The following is a 19248-nucleotide window of genomic DNA, read 5'->3' as shown; positions in this document are numbered from 1 at the left end:
AGTTGAAAAAAATTTTTTTTTGGACTTAGTCATTTTTCCGGCGTTTATCAGACTTTCAGATAGGGCAAATGTCAGTGAGCATTCCGATTTCAGTTCCAGAGCGATTCGCCCAATGAGTCCTTGATAGTCGTTTTCAGCCAATTTTCTGGATTTTTGAAAATTTCACTTTTTTGTGAAAATATCCACTAAATGAGGGAATAATATGTGTGAGGGTACCCCAGGAGAGTTCCAAATGTGTGTGGGTAGAATATATATCCCATGGGGGTAAAATTGAAAAAAGTTGAAAAATTTCTTTTTTTTTGGACTTAGTCATTTTTCCGACGCTTATCAGACTTTCAGATAGGGGACATGTCAGTGAGCGTTCCGATTTCAGTTCCAGAGCGATGCGCCCAATGAGTCCTTGATAGTCGTTTTCAGGCAATTTTCTGGATTTTTGAAAATTTCACTTTTTTGTGAAAATATCCACTAAATGAGGGAAAAATATGTGTGAGGGTACCCCAGGAGAGTTCCAAATGTGTGTGGGTAGAATATATATCACACGGGGGTAAAATTGAAAAAAGTTGAAAACATTTTTTTTTTGGACTTAGTCATTTTTCCGGCGTTTATCAGACTTTCAGATAGGGCAAATGTCAGTGAGCATTCCGACTTCAGTTCCAGAGCGATTCGCCCAATAAGTCCTTGATATTTAGTCGTTTTCAGCCAATATTTTGGATTTTTGAAAATTTCACTTTTTTGTGAAAATATCCAATAAATGAGGGAATAATATGTGTGAGGGTACCCCAGGAGAGTACCAAATGTGTGTGGGTAGAATATATATCCCACGGGGGTAAAATTGAAAAAAGTTGAAAAACTTTTTTTTTTGGACTTAGTCATTTTTCCGGCGTTTATCAGACTTTCAGATAGGGCAAATGTCAGTGAGCATTCCGACTTCAGTTCCAGAGCGATTCGCCCAATGAGTCCTTGATATTTAGTCGTTTTCGGCCAATATTTTGGATTTTTGAAAATTTCACTTTTTTGTGAAAATATCCACTAAATGAGGCAAAAATATTTGTGAGGGTACCCCAGGAGAGTACCAAATGTGTGTGGGTAGAATATATATCACACGGGGGTAAAATTGAAAAAAGTTAAAAACATTTTTTTTTTGGACTTAGTCATTTTTCCGGCGTTTATCAGACTTTCAGATAGGGCAAATGTCAGTGAGCATTCCGACTTCAGTTCCAGAGCGATTCGCCCAATGTGTCCTTGATATTTAGTCGTTTTCAGCCAATATTTTGGATTTTTGAAAATTTCGTTTTTTTGTGAAAATATCCAATAAATGAGGGAATAATATGTGTGAGGGTGCCCCAGGAGAGTACCAAATGTGTGTGGGTAGAATATATATCCCACGGGGGTAAAATTGAAAAAAGTTGAAAAAATTTTTTTTTTGGACTTAGTCATTTTTCCCACGTTTATCAGACTTTCAGATCGGGCAAATGTCAGTGACCATTCCGATTTCAGTTCCAGAGCGATTCGCCCAATGAGTCCTTGATATTTAGTCGTTTTCAGCCAATTTTCTGGATTTTTGAAATATTCACTTTTTTGTGAAAATATCCTCTAAATGAGGGAAAAATATGTGTGAGGGTACCCCAGGAGAGTTCCAAATGTGTATGGGTAGAATATATATCACACGGGGGTAAAATTGAAAAAAGTTGAAAAAATTTTTTTTTTTGGACTTAGTCATTTTTCCGGCGTTTATCAGACTTTCAGATAGGGCAAATGTCAGTGAGCATTCCGACTTCAGTTCCAGAGCGATTCGCCCAATGAGTCCTTGATATTTAGTCGTTTTCGGCCAATATTTTGGATTTTTGAAAATTTCACTTTTTTGTGAAAATATCCACTATATGAGGGAAAAATATTTGTGAGGGTATCCCAGGAGAGTTCCAAATGTGTGTGGGTAGAATATATATCACACGGGGGTAAAATTGAAAAAAGTTGAGAAAATTTTTTTTTTGGACTTAGTCATTTTTCCGGTGTTTATCAGACTTTCAGATAGGGGAAATGTCAGTGAGCGTTCCAATGTCAGTTCCAGAGTGATTCGCCCAATGAGCCCATGATAGTTAGTCGTTTTCAGGCAATTTTCTGGATTTTTGAAAATTTCACTTAATTGTGAAAATATCCACTAAATCAGGGAATAATATGTGTGAGGGTACCCCAGGAGAGTTCCAAATGTGTGTGGGTAGAATATATATCCCACGGGGGTAAAATTGAAAAAAGTTGAAAACATTTTTTTTTTGGACTTAGTCATTTTTCCAGTGTTTATCAGACTTTCAGATAGGGGAAATGTCAGTGAGCGTTCCAATGTCAGTTCCAGAGTGATTCGCCCAATGAGCCCATGATAGTTAGTCGTTTTCAGGCAATTTTCTGGATTTTTGAAAATTTCACTTATTTGTGAAAATATCCACTAAATCAGGGAATAATATGTGTGAGGGTACCCCAGGAGAGTTCCAAATATGTGTGGGTAGAATATATATCACAAGGGGGTAAAATTGAAAAAAGTTGAAAACATTTTTTTTTTGGACTTAGTCATTTTTCCGGCGTTTATCAGACTTTCAGATAGGGCAAATGTCAGTGAGCGTTCCGATTTCAGTTCCAGAGCGATTTGCTGAATGAGTCCTTGATATTTAGTCGTTTTCAGCCAATTTTATAGATTTTTGAAAATTTCGCTTTTTTTGTGAAAATATCCACTAAATGGGGGAATAATATGTGTGAGGTTACCCCAGGAGAGTTCCAAATGTCTGTGGGTAGAATATGTATCCTACGGGGGTAAAATTGAAAAAAGTTGAAAACATTTTTTTTTTGGACTTAGTCATTTTTCCGGCGTTTATCAGACTTTCAGATAGGGCAAATGTCAGTGAGCGTTACGATTTCAGTTCCAGAGCGATTCGCCCAATGAGTCCTTGATATTTAGTCGTTTTCATCCAATTTTCTGGATTTTTGAAAATTTCACTTTTTTGTGAAAGTATCCACTAAATGAGGGAATAATATGTGTGATGTTACCCCAGGAGAGTTCCAAATGTGTGTGGGTAGAATATATATCACACGGGGGTAAAATTGAAAAAAGTTGAAAACATTTTTTTTTTGGACTTAGTCATTTTTCCGGCGTTTATCAGACTTTCAGATAGGGCAAATGTCAGTGAGCATTCCGACTTCAGTTCCAGAGCGATTCGCCCAATGAGTCCTTGATATTTAGCCGTTTTCGGCCAATATTTTGGATTTTTGAAAATTTCACTTTCTTGTGAAAATATCCACTAAATGAGGGAAAAATATTTGTGAGGGTACCCCAGGAGAGTACCAAATGTGTGTGGGTAGAATATATATCCCATGGGGGTAAAATTGAAAAAAGTTGAAAAATTTCTTTTTTTTTTGGACTTAGTCATTTTTCCGACGTTTATCAGACTTTCAGATAGGGGACATGTCAGTGAGCGTTCCAATGTCAGTTCCAGAGTGATTCGCCCAATGAGCCCATGATAGTTAGTCGTTTTCAGGCAATTTTCTGTATTTTTGAAAATTTCACTTTTTTGTGAAAATATCCACTAAATCAGGGAATAATATGTGTGAGGGTACCCCAGGAGAGTTCCAAATGTGTGTGGGTAGAATATATATCACACGGGGGTAAAATTGAAAAAAGTTGAAAACATTTTTTTTTTGGACTTAGTCATTTTTCCGGCGTTTATCAGACTTTCAGATAGGGCAAATGTCAGTGAGCATTCCGATTTCAGTTCCAGAGTGATTTTCCCAATGAGTCCTTGATATTTAGTCGTTTTCAGCCAATTTTCTGGATTTTTGAAAATTTCACTTTTTTGTGAAAATATCCACTAAATGAGGGAATAATATGTGTGAGGGTACCCCAGGAGAGTTCCAAATGTGTGTGGGTAGAATATGTATCCCACGGGGGTAAAATTGAAAAAAGTTGAAAACATTTTTTTTTTTGGACTTAGTCATTTTTCCGGCGTTCATCAGACTTTCAGATAGGGCAAATGTCAGTGAGCGTTCCGATTTCAGTTCCAGAGCGATTCGCCCAATGAGTCCTTGATATTTAGTCGTTTTCAGCCAATTCTCTGGATTTTTGAAAATTTCACTTTTTTTGTGAAAATATCCACTAAATGAGGGAACAATATGTGTGAGGGTACCCCAGGAGAGTTCCAAATGTGTTTGGGTAGAATATATATCACACGGGGGTAAAATTGAAAAAAGTTGAAAAAAAATTTTTTTTGGTCTTAGTCATTTTTCCGGCGTTTATCAGACTTTCAGATAGGGCAAATGTCAGTGAGCGTTCCGATTTCAGTTCCACAGTGATTCGCCCAATGAGGCCTTGATATTTAGTCGTTTTCAGCCAATTCTCTGGATTTTTGAAAATTTCACTTTTTTGTGAAAATATCCACTAAATGAGGGAATAATATGTGTGAGGGTACCCCAGGAGAGTTCCAAATGTGTGTGGGTAGAATATATATCCCACGGGGGTAAAATTGAAAAAAGTTGAAAAACTTTTTTTTTTGGACTTAGTCATTTTTCCGGCGTTTATCAGACTTTCAGATAGGGCAAATGTCAGTGAGCATTCCGACTTCAGTTCCAGAGCGATTCGCCCAATGAGTCCTTGATATTTAGTCGTTTTCAGCCAATATTTTGGATTTTTGAAAATTTCACTTTTTTGTGAAAATATCCAATAAATGAGGGAATAATATGTGTGAGGGTACCCCAGGAGAGTTCCAAATGTGTGTGGGTAGAATATATATCACACGGGGATAAAATTGAAAAAATTGAAAACATTTTTTTTTTGGACTTAGTCATTTTTCCGGCTTTTATCAGACTTTCAGATAGGGCAAATGTCAGTGAGCATTCCGATTTCAGTTCCAGAGTGATTCGCCCAATGAGTCCTTGATATTTAGTCGTTTTCAGCCAATATTTTGGATTTTTGAAAATTTCACTTTTTTGTGAAAATATCCACTAAATCAGGGAATAATATGTGTGAGGGTAGCCTAGGAGAGTTCCAAATGTCTGTGGGTAGAATATATATCACACGGGGGTAAAATTGAAAAAAGTTGAAAAAATTTTTTTTTTGGACTTAGTCATTTTTCCGGCGTTTATCAGACTTTCAGATAGGGCAAATGTCAGTGAGCATTCCGACTTCAGTTCCAGAGCGATTCGCCCAATGAGTCCTTGATATTTAGCCGTTTTCGGCCAATATTTTGGATTTTTGAAAATTTCACTTTCTTGTGAAAATATCCACTAAATGAGGGAAAAATATTTGTGAGGGTACCCCAGGAGAGTACCAAATGTGTGTGGGTAGAATATATATCCCATGGGGGTAAAATTGAAAAAAGTTGAAAAATTTCTTTTTTTTTGGACTTAGTCATTTTTCCGACGTTTATCAGACTTTCAAATAGGGCAAATGTCAGTGAGCGTTCCGATTTCAGTTCCAGAGCGATTCGCCCAATGAGTCCTTGATATAGTCGTTTTCAGCCAATATTTTGGATTTTTGAAAATTTCACTTTTTTGTGAAAATATCCACTAAATGAGGGAATAATATGTGTGAGGGTACCCCAGGAGAGTTCCAAATGTGTGTGGGTAGAATATATATCCCACGGGGGTAAAATTGAAAAAAGTTGAAAACATTTTTTTTTTGGACTTAGTCATTTTTCCGGTGTTTATCAGACTTTCAGATAGGGGAAATGTCAGTGAGCGTTGCAATGTCAGTTCCAGAGTGATTCTCCCAATGAGTCCTTGATATTTAGTCGTTTTCAGCCAATTTTCTGGATTTTTGAAAATTTCACTTTTTTGTGAAAATATCCACTAAATGAGGGAATAATATGTGTGACGGTACCCCAGGAGAGTTCCAAATGTGTGTGGGTAGAATATGTATCTCACGGGGGTAAAATTGAAAAAAGTTGAAAAAATTTTTTTTTTTGGACTTAGTCATTTTTCCGGCGTTCATCAGACTTTCAGATAGGGCAAATGTCAGTGAGCGTTCCGATTTCAGTTCCAGAGCGATTCGCCCAATGAGTCCTTGATATTTAGTCGTTTTCAGCCAATTCTCTGGATTTTTGAAAATTTCACTTTTTTGTGAAAATATCCACTAAATGAGGGAATAATATGTGTGAGGGTACCCCAGGAGAGTTCCAAATGTGTGTGGGTAGAATATATATCCCACGGGGGTAAAATTGAAAAAAGTTGAAAACATTTTTTTTCTGGACTTAGTCATTTTTTCGGCGTTTATCAGACTTTCAGATACGGGAAATGTCAGTGAGCATTCCGATTTCAGTTCAAGAGTGATTCGCCCAATGAGTCCTTGATAGTTTGTCGTTTTCAGGCAATTTTCTGGATTTTTGAAAATTTCACTTTTTTGTGAAAATATCCACTAAATCAGGGAATAATATGTGTGAGGGTACCCCAGGAGAGTTCCAAATGTGTGTGGGTAGAATATATATCACACGGGGGTAAAATTGAAAAAAGTTGAAAACATTTTTTTTTTGGACTTAGTCATTTTTCCGGCGTTTATCAGACTTTCAGATAGGGCAAATGTCAGTGAGCGTTCCGAATTCAGTTCCAGAGCGATTTGCCCAATGAGTCCTTGATATTTAGTCGTTTTCAGCCAATTTTATGGATTTTTGAAAATTTCACTTTTTTTGTGAAAATATCTACTAAATGGGGGAATAATATGCGTGAGGTTACCCCAGGAGAGTTCCAAATGTCTGTGGGTAGAATATGTATCCTACGGGGGTAAAATTGAAAAAAGTTGAAAACATTTTTTTTTTGGACTTAGTCATTTTTCCGGCGTTTATCAGACTTTCAGATAGGGCAAATGTCACTGAGCATTCCGATTTCAGTTCCAGAGTGATTCTCCCAATGAGTCCTTGATATTTAGTCGTTTTCAGCCAATTTTCTGGATTTTTGAAAATTTCACTTTTTTTGTGAAAATATCCACTAAATGAGGGAATAATATGTGTGAGGGTACCCCAGGAGAGTTCCAAATGTGTGTGGGTAGAATATGTATCCCACGGGGGTAAAATTGAAAAAAGTTGAAAACATTTTTTTTTTTGGACTTAGTCATTTTTCCGGCGTTTATCAGGCTTTCAGATAGGGCAAATGTCAGTGAGTGTTCCGATTTCAGTTCCAGAGTGATTCGCCCAATGAGTCCTTGATATTTAGTCGTTTTCATCCAATTTTCTGGATTTTTGAAAATTTCACTTTTTTGTGAAAATATCCACTAAATGAGGGAATAATATGTGTGATGTTACCCCAGGAGAGTTCCAAATGTGTGTGGGTAGAATATATATGACACGGGGATAAAATTGAAAAAATTGAAAACATTTTTTTTTTGGACTTAGTCATTTTTCCGGCTTTTATCAGACTTTCAGATAGGGCAAATGTCAGTGAGCGTTCCGATTTCAGTTCCAGAGCGATTCGCCCAATGAGTCCTTGATATTTAGTCGTTTTCAGCCAATTCTCTGGATTTTTGAAAATTTCACTTTTTTGTGAAAATATCCACTAAATGAGGGAACAATATGTGTGAGGGTACCCCAGGAGAGTTCCAAATGTGTGTGGGTAGAATATATATCACACGGGGGTAAAATTGAAAAAAGTTGAAAAAAAATTTTTTTTGGTCTTAGTCATTTTTCCGGCGTTTATCAGACTTTCAGATAGGGCAAATGTCAGTGAGCGTTCCGATTTCAGTTCCACAGTGATTCGCCCAATGAGTCCTTGATAGTTTGTCGTTTTCAGGCAATTTTCTGGATTTTTGAAAATTTCACTTTTTTGTGAAAATATCCACTAAATGAGGGAATAATATGTGTGAGGGTACCCCAGGAGAGTTTCAAATGTGTGTGGGTAGAATATATATCCCACGAGGGTAAAATTGAAAAAAGTTGAAAAAATTTTTTTTTTGGACTGTCATTTTTCCGACGTTTATCAGGCTTTCAGATAGGGCAAATGTCAGTGAGCGTTCCGATTTCAGCTCCAGAGTGATTCGCCCAATGAGTCCTTGATATTTAGTCGTTTTCATCCAATTTTCTGTATTTTTGAAAATTTCACTTTTTTGTGAAAATATCCACTAAATGAGGGAATAATATGTGTGAGGGTACCCCAGGAGAGTTCCAAATGTGTGTGGGTAGAATATATATCACACGGGGGTAAAATTGAAAAAAGTTGAAAACATTTTTTTTTTGGACTTAGTCATTTTTCCGGCTTTTATCAGACTTTCAGATAGGGCAAATGTCAGTGAGCATTCCGATTTCAGTTCCAGAGTGATTCGCCCAATGAGTCCGTGATATTTAGTCGTTTTCAGCCAATATTTTGGATTTTTGAAAATTTCACTTTTTTGTGAAAATATCCACTAAATCAGGGAATAATATGTGTGAGGGTACCCCAGGAGAGTTCTAACTGTCTGTGGGTAGAATATATATCCCACGGGGGTAAAATTGAAAAAAGTTGAAAAACTTTTTTTTTTGGCATAGTCATTTTTCCGGCGTTTATCAGACTTTCAGATAGGGCAAATGTCAGTGAGCGTTCCGATTTCAGTTCCAGAGCGATTCGCCCAATGAGTCCTTGATATATAGTCGTTTTCAGCCAATATTTTGGATTTTTGAAAATTTCACTTTTTTGTGAAAATATCCACTAAATGAGGGAATAATATGTGTGAGGGTACCCCAGGAGAGTTCCAAATGTGTGTGGGTAGAATATATATCCCACGGGGGTAAAATTGAAAAAAGTTGAAAACATTTTTTTTTTGGACTTAGTCATTTTTCCGGTGTTTATCAGACTTTCAGATAGGGCAAATGTCAGTGAGCATTCCGATTTCAGTTCCAGAGTGATTCTCCCAATGAGTCCTTGATATTTAGTCATTTTCATCCAATTTTCTGGATTTTTGAAAATTTCACTTTTTTGTGAAAATATCCACTAAATGAGGGAATAATATGTGTGATGTTACCCCAGGAGAGTTCCAAATGTGTGTGGGTAGAATATATATCACACGGGGATAAAATTGAAAAAATTGAAAACATTTTTTTTTGTGGACTTAGTCATTTTTCCGGCTTTTATCAGACTTTCAGATAGGGCAAATGTCAGTGAGCATTCCGATTTCAGTTCCAGAGTGATTCGCCCAATGAGTCCTTGATATTTAGTCGTTTTCAGCCAATATTTTGGATTTTTGTAAATTTCACTTTTTTGTGAAAATATCCACTAAATGAGGGAATAATATGTGTGATTGTACCCCAGGAGAGTTCCAAATGTGTGTGGGTAGAATATATATCCCATGGGGGTAAAATTGAAAAAAGTTGAAAACATTTTTTTTTTGGACTTAGTCATTTTTCTGGCATTTATCAGACTTTCAGATAGGGCAAATGTCAGTGAGCGTTCCGATTTCAGTTCCAGAGCGATTCGCCCAATGAGTCCTTGATATTTAGTCGTTTTCAGCCAATATTTTGGATTTTTGAAAATTTCACTTTTTTGTGAAAATATCCACTAAATGAGGGAATAATATGTGTGAGGGTACCCCAGGAGAGTTCCAAATGTGTGTGGGTAGAATATATATCCCACGGGGGTAAAATTGAAAAAAGTTGAAAACATTTTTTTTTTGGACTTAGTCATTTTTCCGGTGTTTATCAGACTTTCAGATAGGGGAAATGTCAGTGAGCGTTGCAATGTCAGTTCCAGAGTGATTCTCCCAATGAGTCCTTGATATTTAGTCGTTTTCAGCCAATTTTCTGGATTTTTGAAAATTTCACTTTTTTGTGAAAATATCCACTAAATGAGGGAATAATATGTGTGACGGTACCCCAGGAGAGTTCCAAATGTGTGTGGGTAGAATATATATCCCACGGGGGTAAAATTGAAAAAAGTTGAAAACATTTTTTTTCTGGACTTAGTCATTTTTTCGGCGTTTATCAGACTTTCAGATACGGGAAATGTCAGTGAGCATTCCGATTTCAGTTCCAGAGTGATTCGCCCAATGAGTCCTTGATAGTTTGTCGTTTTCAGGCAATTTTCTGGATTTTTGAAAATTTCACTTTTTTGTGAAAATATCCACTAAATCAGGGAATAATATGTGTGAGGGTACCCCAGGAGAGTTCCAAATGTGTGTGGGTAGAATATATATCACACGGGGGTAAAATTGAAAAAAGTTGAAAACATTTTTTTTTTGGACTTAGTCATTTTTCCGGCGTTTATCAGACTTTCAGATAGGGCAAATGTCAGTGAGCGTTCCGAATTCAGTTCCAGAGCGATTTGCCCAATGAGTCCTTGATATTTAGTCGTTTTCAGCCAATTTTATGGATTTTTGAAAATTTCACTTTTTTTGTGAAAATATCTACTAAATGGGGGAATAATATGCGTGAGGTTACCCCAGGAGAGTTCCAAATGTCTGTGGGTAGAATATGTATCCTACGGGGGTAAAATTGAAAAAAGTTGAAAACATTTTTTTTTTGGACTTAGTCATTTTTCCGGCGTTTATCAGACTTTCAGATAGGGCAAATGTCACTGAGCATTCCGATTTCAGTTCCAGAGTGATTCTCCCAATGAGTCCTTGATATTTAGTCGTTTTCAGCCAATTTTCTGGATTTTTGAAAATTTCACTTTTTTTGTGAAAATATCCACTAAATGAGGGAATAATATGTGTGAGGGTACCCCAGGAGAGTTCCAAATGTGTGTGGGTAGAATATGTATCCCACGGGGGTAAAATTGAAAAAAGTTGAAAACATTTTTTTTTTTGGACTTAGTCATTTTTCCGGCGTTTATCAGGCTTTCAGATAGGGCAAATGTCAGTGAGTGTTCCGATTTCAGTTCCAGAGTGATTCGCCCAATGAGTCCTTGATATTTAGTCGTTTTCATCCAATTTTCTGGATTTTTGAAAATTTCACTTTTTTGTGAAAATATCCACTAAATGAGGGAATAATATGTGTGATGTTACCCCAGGAGAGTTCCAAATGTGTGTGGGTAGAATATATATGACACGGGGATAAAATTGAAAAAATTGAAAACATTTTTTTTTTGGACTTAGTCATTTTTCCGGCTTTTATCAGACTTTCAGATAGGGCAAATGTCAGTGAGCGTTCCGATTTCAGTTCCAGAGCGATTCGCCCAATGAGTCCTTGATATTTAGTCGTTTTCAGCCAATTCTCTGGATTTTTGAAAATTTCACTTTTTTGTGAAAATATCCACTAAATGAGGGAACAATATGTGTGAGGGTACCCCAGGAGAGTTCCAAATGTGTGTGGGTAGAATATATATCACACGGGGGTAAAATTGAAAAAAGTTGAAAAAAAATTTTTTTGGGTCTTAGTCATTTTTCCGGCGTTTATCAGACTTTCAGATAGGGCAAATGTCAGTGAGCGTTCCGATTTCAGTTCCACAGTGATTCGCCCAATGAGTCCTTGATAGTTTGTCGTTTTCAGGCAATTTTCTGGATTTTTGAAAATTTCACTTTTTTGTGAAAATATCCACTAAATGAGGGAATAATATGTGTGAGGGTACCCCAGGAGAGTTTCAAATGTGTGTGGGTAGAATATATATCCCACGAGGGTAAAATTGAAAAAAGTTGAAAAAATTTTTTTTTTGGACTGTCATTTTTCCGACGTTTATCAGGCTTTCAGATAGGGCAAATGTCAGTGAGCGTTCCGATTTCAGCTCCAGAGTGATTCGCCCAATGAGTCCTTGATATTTAGTCGTTTTCATCCAATTTTCTGGATTTTTGAAAATTTCACTTTTTTGTGAAAATATCCACTAAATGAGGGAATAATATGTGTGAGGGTACCCCAGGAGAGTTCCAAATGTGTGTGGGTAGAATATATATCACACGGGGGTAAAATTGAAAAAAGTTGAAAACATTTTTTTTTTGGACTTAGTCATTTTTCCGGCTTTTATCAGACTTTCAGATAGGGCAAATGTCAGTGAGCATTCCGATTTCAGTTCCAGAGTGATTCGCCCAATGAGTCCGTGATATTTAGTCGTTTTCAGCCAATATTTTGGATTTTTGAAAATTTCACTTTTTTGTGAAAATATCCACTAAATCAGGGAATAATATGTGTGAGGGTACCCCAGGAGAGTTCTAACTGTCTGTGGGTAGAATATATATCCCACGGGGGTAAAATTGAAAAAAGTTGAAAAACTTTTTTTTTTGGCATAGTCATTTTTCCGGCGTTTATCAGACTTTCAGATAGGGCAAATGTCAGTGAGCATTCCGATTTCAGTTCCAGAGTGATTCTCCCAATGAGTCCTTGATATTTAGTCGTTTTCATCCAATTTTCTGGATTTTTGAAAATTTCACTTTTTTGTGAAAATATCCACTAAATGAGGGAATAATATGTGTGATGTTACCCCAGGAGAGTTCCAAATGTGTGTGGGTAGAATATATATCACACGGGGATAAAATTGAAAAAATTGAAAACATTTTTTTTTGTGGACTTAGTCATTTTTCCGGCTTTTATCAGACTTTCAGATAGGGCAAATGTCAGTGAGCATTCCGATTTCAGTTCCAGAGTGATTCGCCCAATGAGTCCTTGATATTTAGTCGTTTTCAGCCAATATTTTGGATTTTTGTAAATTTCACTTTTTTGTGAAAATATCCACTAAATGAGGGAATAATATGTGTGATTGTACCCCAGGAGAGTTCCAAATGTGTGTGGGTAGAATATATATCACACGGGGGTAAAATTGAAAAAGTTGAAAACATTTTTTTTTGTGGTCTTAGTCATTTTTCCTGCGTTTATCAGACTTTCATATAGGGCAAATGTCAGTGAGCGTTCCGATTTCAGTTCCAGAGCCATTCGCCCAATGAGTCCTTGATATTTAGTCGTTTTCAGTCAATTTTCTGGATTTTTGAAAATTTCACTTTTTTGTGAAAATATCCACTAAATGAGGGAATAATATGTGTGATTATACCCCAGGAGAGTTCCAAATGTGTGTGGGTAGAATATGTATCCCACGGGGGTAAAATTGAAAAAAGTTGAAAACATTTTTTTTTTGGACTTAGTCATTTTTGCGGCGTTTATCAGACTTTCAAATAGGGCAAATGTCAGTGAGCGTTCCGATTTCAGTTCCAGAGCGATTCGCCCAATGAGTCCTTGATATTTAGTCGTTTTCAGCCAATATTTTGGATTTTTGAAAATTTCACTTTTTTTGTGAAAATATCCACTAAATGAGGGAATAATATGTGTGAGGGTACCCCAGGAGAGTTCCAAATGTGTGTGGGTAGAATATATATCCCACGGGGGTAAAACTGAAAAAAGTTGAAAACATTTTTTTTTTTCGACTTAGTCATTTTTCCGGCGTTTATCAGACTTTCAGATAGGGGAAATGTCAGTGAGCGTTCCAATTTCAGTTCCAGAGTGATTCGCCCAATGAGTCCTTGATAGTTAGTCGTTTTCAGGCAATCTTCTGGATTTTTGAAAATTTCACTTTTTTGTGAAAATATCCACTAAATGAGGGAATATTGTGTGTGAGGGTACCCCAGGAGATTTTCAAATGTGTGTGGGTAGAATATATATCCCACGGGGGTAAAATTGAAAAATGTTGAAAAATTTTTTTGTGGACTAAGTCATTTTTCCGAGGTTTATCAGACTTTCACATAGGGGAAATGTCAGTGAGCATTCCTATTTCAGTTCCAGAGCGATTCGCCCAATGAGTCCTTGATATTTAGTTGTTTTCAGCCAATATTTTGGATTTTTGAAAATTTCACTTTTTGTGAAAATATCCTCTAAATGAGGCAATAATATGTGTGAGGGTACCCCAGGAGAGTTCGAAATGTGTGTGGGTAGAATATATATCCCACGGGGGTAAAATTGAAAAAAGTTGAAAACATTTTTTTTGGACTTAGTCATTTTTCCGGCGTTTATCAGACTTTCAGATAGGGCAGATGTCAGTGAGCGTTCCGATTTCAGTTCCAGAGCGATTCGCCCAATGAGTCCCTCATATTTAGTCGTTTTCAGCCAATATTTTGGATTTTTGAAAATTACACTTTTTTGTGAAAATATCCACTAAATGAGGGAACAATATGTGTGATTATACCCCAGGAGAGTTCCAAATGTGTGTGGGTAGAATATGTATCCCACGGGGATAAAACTGAAAAAAGTTGAAAACATTTTTTTTTTTCGACTTAGTCATTTTTCCGGCGTTTATCAGACTTTCAGATAGGGGAAATGTCAGTGAGCGTTCCAATTTCAGTTCCAGAATGATTCGCCCAATGATTCCTTGATAGTTAGTCGTTTTTAGGCAATTTTCTGGATTTTTGAAAATTTCACTTTTTTGTGAAAATATCCACTAAATGAGGGAACAATATGTGTGAGGGTACCCCAGGAGAGTTCCAAATGTGTGTGGGTAGAATATATATCTCACGGGGGTAAAATTGAAAAAAGTTGAAAAAAAATTTTTTTTGGTCTTAGTCATTTTTCCGGCGTTTATCAGACTTTCATATAGGGCAAATGTCAGTGAGCGTTCCGATTTCAGTTCCAGAGCGATTCGCCCAATGAGTCCTTGATATTTAGTCGTTTTCAGTCAATTTTCTGGATTTTTGAAAATTTCACTTTTTTGTGAAAATATCCACTAAATGAGGGAATAATATGTGTGAGGGTACCCCAGGAGAGTTCCAAATGTGTGTGGGTAGAATATATATCACACGGGGGTAAAATTGAAAAAAGTTGAAAACATTTTTTTTTTGGACTTAGTCATTTTTCCGGAGTTTATCAGACTTTCAGATAGGGGAAATGTCAGTGAGCATTCCAATTTCAGTTCCAGAGTGATTCGCCCAATGAGTCCTTGATAGTTAGTCGTTTTCAGGCAATCTTCTGGATTTTTGAAAATTTCACTTTTTTGTTTAAATATCCACTAAATGAGGGAATAATATGTGTGAGGTTACCCCAGGAGAGTTCCAAATGTGTGTAGGTAGAATATATATCCCATGGGGGTAAAATTGAAAAAAGTTGAAAACATTTTTTTTTTGTCTTAGTCATTTTTCTGGCGTTTATCAGACTTTCAGATAGGGCAAATGTCAGTGAGCGTTCCGATTTCAGTTCCAGAGCGATTCGCCCAATGAGTCCTTGATATTTAGTCGTTTTCAGCCAATATTTTGGATTTTTGAAAATTTCACTTTTTTGTGAAAATATCCACTAAATGAGGGAATAATATGTGTGAGGTTACCCCAGGAGAGTTCCAAATGTGTTTGGGTAGAATATATATCACACGGGGGTAAAATTGAAAAAGTTGAAAACTTTTTTTTTTTTGGTCTTAGTCATTTTTCCGGCGTTCATCAGACTTTCATATAGGGCAAATGTCAGTGAGCGTTCCGATTTCAGTTCCAGAGCGATTCGCCCAATGAGTCCTTGATATTTAGTCGTTTTCAGTCAATTTTCTGGATTTTTGAAAATTTCACTTTTTTGTGAAAATATCCACTAAATGAGGGAATAATATGTGTGAGGGTACCCCAGGAGAGTTCCAAATGTGTGTGGGTAGAATATATATCACACGGGGGTAAAATTGAAAAAAGTTGAAAACATTTTTTTTTTGGACTTAGTCATTTTTCCGGCGTTTATCAGACTTTCAGAGAGGGCAAATGTCAGTGAGCGTTCCGATTTCAGTTCCAGAGCGATTCGCCCAAAGAGTCCTTGATATTTAGTCGTTTTCAGCCAATTCTCTGGATTTTTGAAAATTTTACTTTTTTGTGAAAATATCCACTAAATGAGGGAATAATATGTGTGAGGGTATCCCAGGAGAGTTCCAAATGTGTGTGGGTAGAATATATATCCCACGGGGGTAAAATTGAAAAAAGTTGAAAACATTTTTTTTCTGGACTTAGTCATTTTTCCGGCGTTTATCAGACTTTCAGATAGGGCAAATGTCAGTGAGCATTCCGACTTCAGTTCCAGAGCGATTCGCCCAATGAGTCCTTGATATTTAGCCGTTTTCGGCCAATATTTTGGATTTTTGAAAATTTCACTTTCTTGTGAAAATATCCACTAAATGAGGGAAAAATATTTGTGAGGGTACCCCAGGAGAGTACCAAATGTGTGTGGGTAGAATATATATCCCATGGGGGTAAAATTGAAAAAAGTTGAAAAATTTCTTTTTTTTTGGACTTAGTCATTTTTCCGACGTTTATCAGACTTTCAGATAGGGCAAATGTCAGTGAGCGTTCCGATTTCAGTTCCAGAGCGATTCGCCCAATGAGTCCTTGATATAGTCGTTTTCAGCCAATATTTTGGATTTTTGAAAATTTCACTTTTTTGTGAAAATATCCACTAAATGAGGGAATAATATGTGTGAGGGTACCCCAGGAGAGTTCCAAATGTGTGTGGGTAGAATATATATCCCACGGGGGTAAAATTGAAAAAAGTTGAAAACATTTTTTTTTTGGACTTAGTCATTTTTCCGGTGTTTATCAGACTTTCAGATAGGGGAAATGTCAGTGAGCGTTGCAATGTCAGTTCCAGAGTGATTCTCCCAATGAGTCCTTGATATTTAGTCGTTTTCAGCCAATTTTCTGGATTTTTGAAAATTTCACTTTTTTGTGAAAATATCCACTAAATGAGGGAATAATATGTGTGACGGTACCCCAGGAGAGTTCCAAATGTGTGTGGGTAGAATATATATCCCACGGGGGTAAAATTGAAAAATGTTGAAAACATTTTTTTTGGGCTTAGTCATTTTTCCGGCGTTTATCAGACTTTCAGATAGGGAAAATGTCAGTGAGCGTTCCGATTTCAGTTCCAGAGCGATTCGCCCAATGAGTCCTTCATATTTAGTCGTTTTCAGCCAATATTTTGGATTTTTGAAAATTACACTTTTTTGTGAAAATATCCACTAAATGAGGGAATAATATGTGTGATTATACCCCAGGAGAGTTCCAAATGTGTGTGGGTAGAATATGTATCCCACGGGGGTAAAATTGAAAAAAGTTGAAAACATTTTTTTTTTGGACTTAGTCATTTTTTGCGGCGTTTATCAGACTTTCAGATAGGGCAAATGTCAGTTAGCGTTCCGATTTCAGTTCCAGAGCGATTCGCCCAATGAGTCCTTGATATTTAGTCGTTTTCAGCCAATATTTTGGATTTTTGAAAATTTCACTTTTTTGTGAAAATATCCACTAAATGAGGGAATAATATGTGTGAGGGTACCCCAGGAGAGTTCCAAATGTGTGTGGGTAGAATATATATCCCACGGGGATAAAACTGAAAAAAGTTGAAAACATTTTTTTTTTTCGACTTAGTCATTTTTCCGGCGTTTATCAGACTTTCAGACAGGGGAAATGTCAGTGAGCATTCCAATTTCAGTTCCAAAGTGATTCGCCCAATGAGTCCTTGATAGTTAGTCGTTTTCAGGCAATCTTCTGGATTTTTGAAAATTTCACTTTTTTGTGAAAATATCCACTAAATGAGGGAATAATATGTGTGAGGTTCCCCCAGGAGAGTTCCAAATGTGTGTAGGTAGAATATATATCACACGGGGGTAAAATTGAAAAAAGTTCAAAACATTTTTTTTTTGGACTTAGTCATTTTTCCGGCTTTTATCAGACTTTCAGATAGGGCAAATGTCAGTGAGCGTTCCTATTTCAGTTCCAGAGTGATTCGCCCAATGAGTTCTTGATATTTAGTCGTTTTCAGCCAATATTTTGGATTTTTGAAAATTTCACTTTTTTGTGAAAATATCCACTAAATGAGGGAATAATATGTGTGATTGTACCCCAGGAGAGTTCCAAATGTGTGTAGGTAGAATATATATCCCATGGGGGTAAAATTGAAAAAAGTTGAAAACATTTTTTTTTTGTCTTAGTCATTTTTCTGGCGTTTATCAGACTTTCAGATAGGGCAAATGTCAGTGAGCGTTCCGATTTCAGTTCCAGAGCGATTCGCCCAATGAGTCCTTGATATTTAGTCGTTTTCAGCCAATATTTTGGATTTTTGAAAATTTCACTTTTTTGTGAAAATATCCACTAAATGAGGGAATAATATGTGTGAGGTTACCCCAGGAGAGTTCCAAATGTGTGTGGGTAGAATATATATCACACGGGGGTAAAATTGAAAAAGTTGAAAACTTTTTTTTTTTTGGTCTTAGTCATTTTTCCGGCGTTCATCAGACTTTCATATAGGGCAAATGTCAGTGAGCGTACCGATTTCAGTTCCAGAGCGATTCGCCCAATGAGTCCTTGATATTTAGTCGTTTTCAGTCAATTTTCTGGATTTTTGAAAATTTCACTTTTTTGTGAAAATATCCACTAAATGAGGGAATAATATGTGTGAGGGTACCCCAGAAGAGTTCCAAATGTGTGTGGGTAGAATATATATCACACGGGGGTAAAATTGAAAAAAGTTGAAAACATTTTTTTTTTGGACTTAGTCATTTTTCCGGCGTTTATCAGACTTTCAGAGAGGGCAAATGTCAGTGAGCGTTCCGATTTCAGTTCCAGAGCGATTCGCCCAATGAGTCCTTGATAGTCGTTTTCAGCCAATTTTCTGGATTTTTGAAAATTTCACTTTTTTGTGAAAATATCCACTAAATGAGGGAAAAATATGTGTGAGGGTACCCCAGGAGAGTTCCAAATGTGTGTGGGTAGAATATATATCACACGGGGGTAAACTTGAAAAAAGTTGAAAACATTTTTTTTTTGGACTTAGTCATTTTTCCGGCGTTTATCAGACTTTCAGATAGGGCAAATGTCAATGAGCATTCCGACTTCAGTTCCAGAGCGATTCGCCCAATGTGTCCTTGATATTTAGTCGTTTTCAGCCAATATTTTGGATTTTTGAAAATTTCACTTTTTTGTGAAAATATCCAATAAATGAGGGAATAATATGTGTGAGGGTACCCCTGGAGAGTACCAAATGTGTGTGGGTAGAATATATATCCCACGGGGGTAAAATTGAAAAAAGTTGAAAAACTTTTTTTTTGGTCTTAGTCATTTTTCCGACGTTTATCAGACTTTCAGATAGGGCAAATGTCAGTGAGCGTTCCAACTTCAGTTCCAGAGCGATTCGCCCAATGAGTCCTTGATATTTAGTCGTTTTCAGCCAATATTTTGGATTTTTGAAAATTTCACTTTTTTGTGAAAATATCCACTAAATGAGGGAATAATATGTGTGAGGGTACCCCAGGAGAGTTCCAAATGTGTGTTGGTAGAATATATATCCCATGGGGGTAAAATTGAAAAAAGTTGAAAAATTTCTTTTTTTTTTGGACTTAGTCATTTTTCCGACGTTTATCAGACTTTCAGATAGGGGACATGTCAGTGAG

Source organism: Phyllobates terribilis, unplaced genomic scaffold (genome assembly GCF_046119375.1).
Source record: "Phyllobates terribilis strain yellow unplaced genomic scaffold, ASM4611937v1 Scaffold_8__6_contigs__length_399053987, whole genome shotgun sequence".
Taxonomy (NCBI): domain Eukaryota; kingdom Metazoa; phylum Chordata; class Amphibia; order Anura; family Dendrobatidae; genus Phyllobates; species Phyllobates terribilis.
This window is presented reverse-complemented; position numbering follows the sequence as displayed.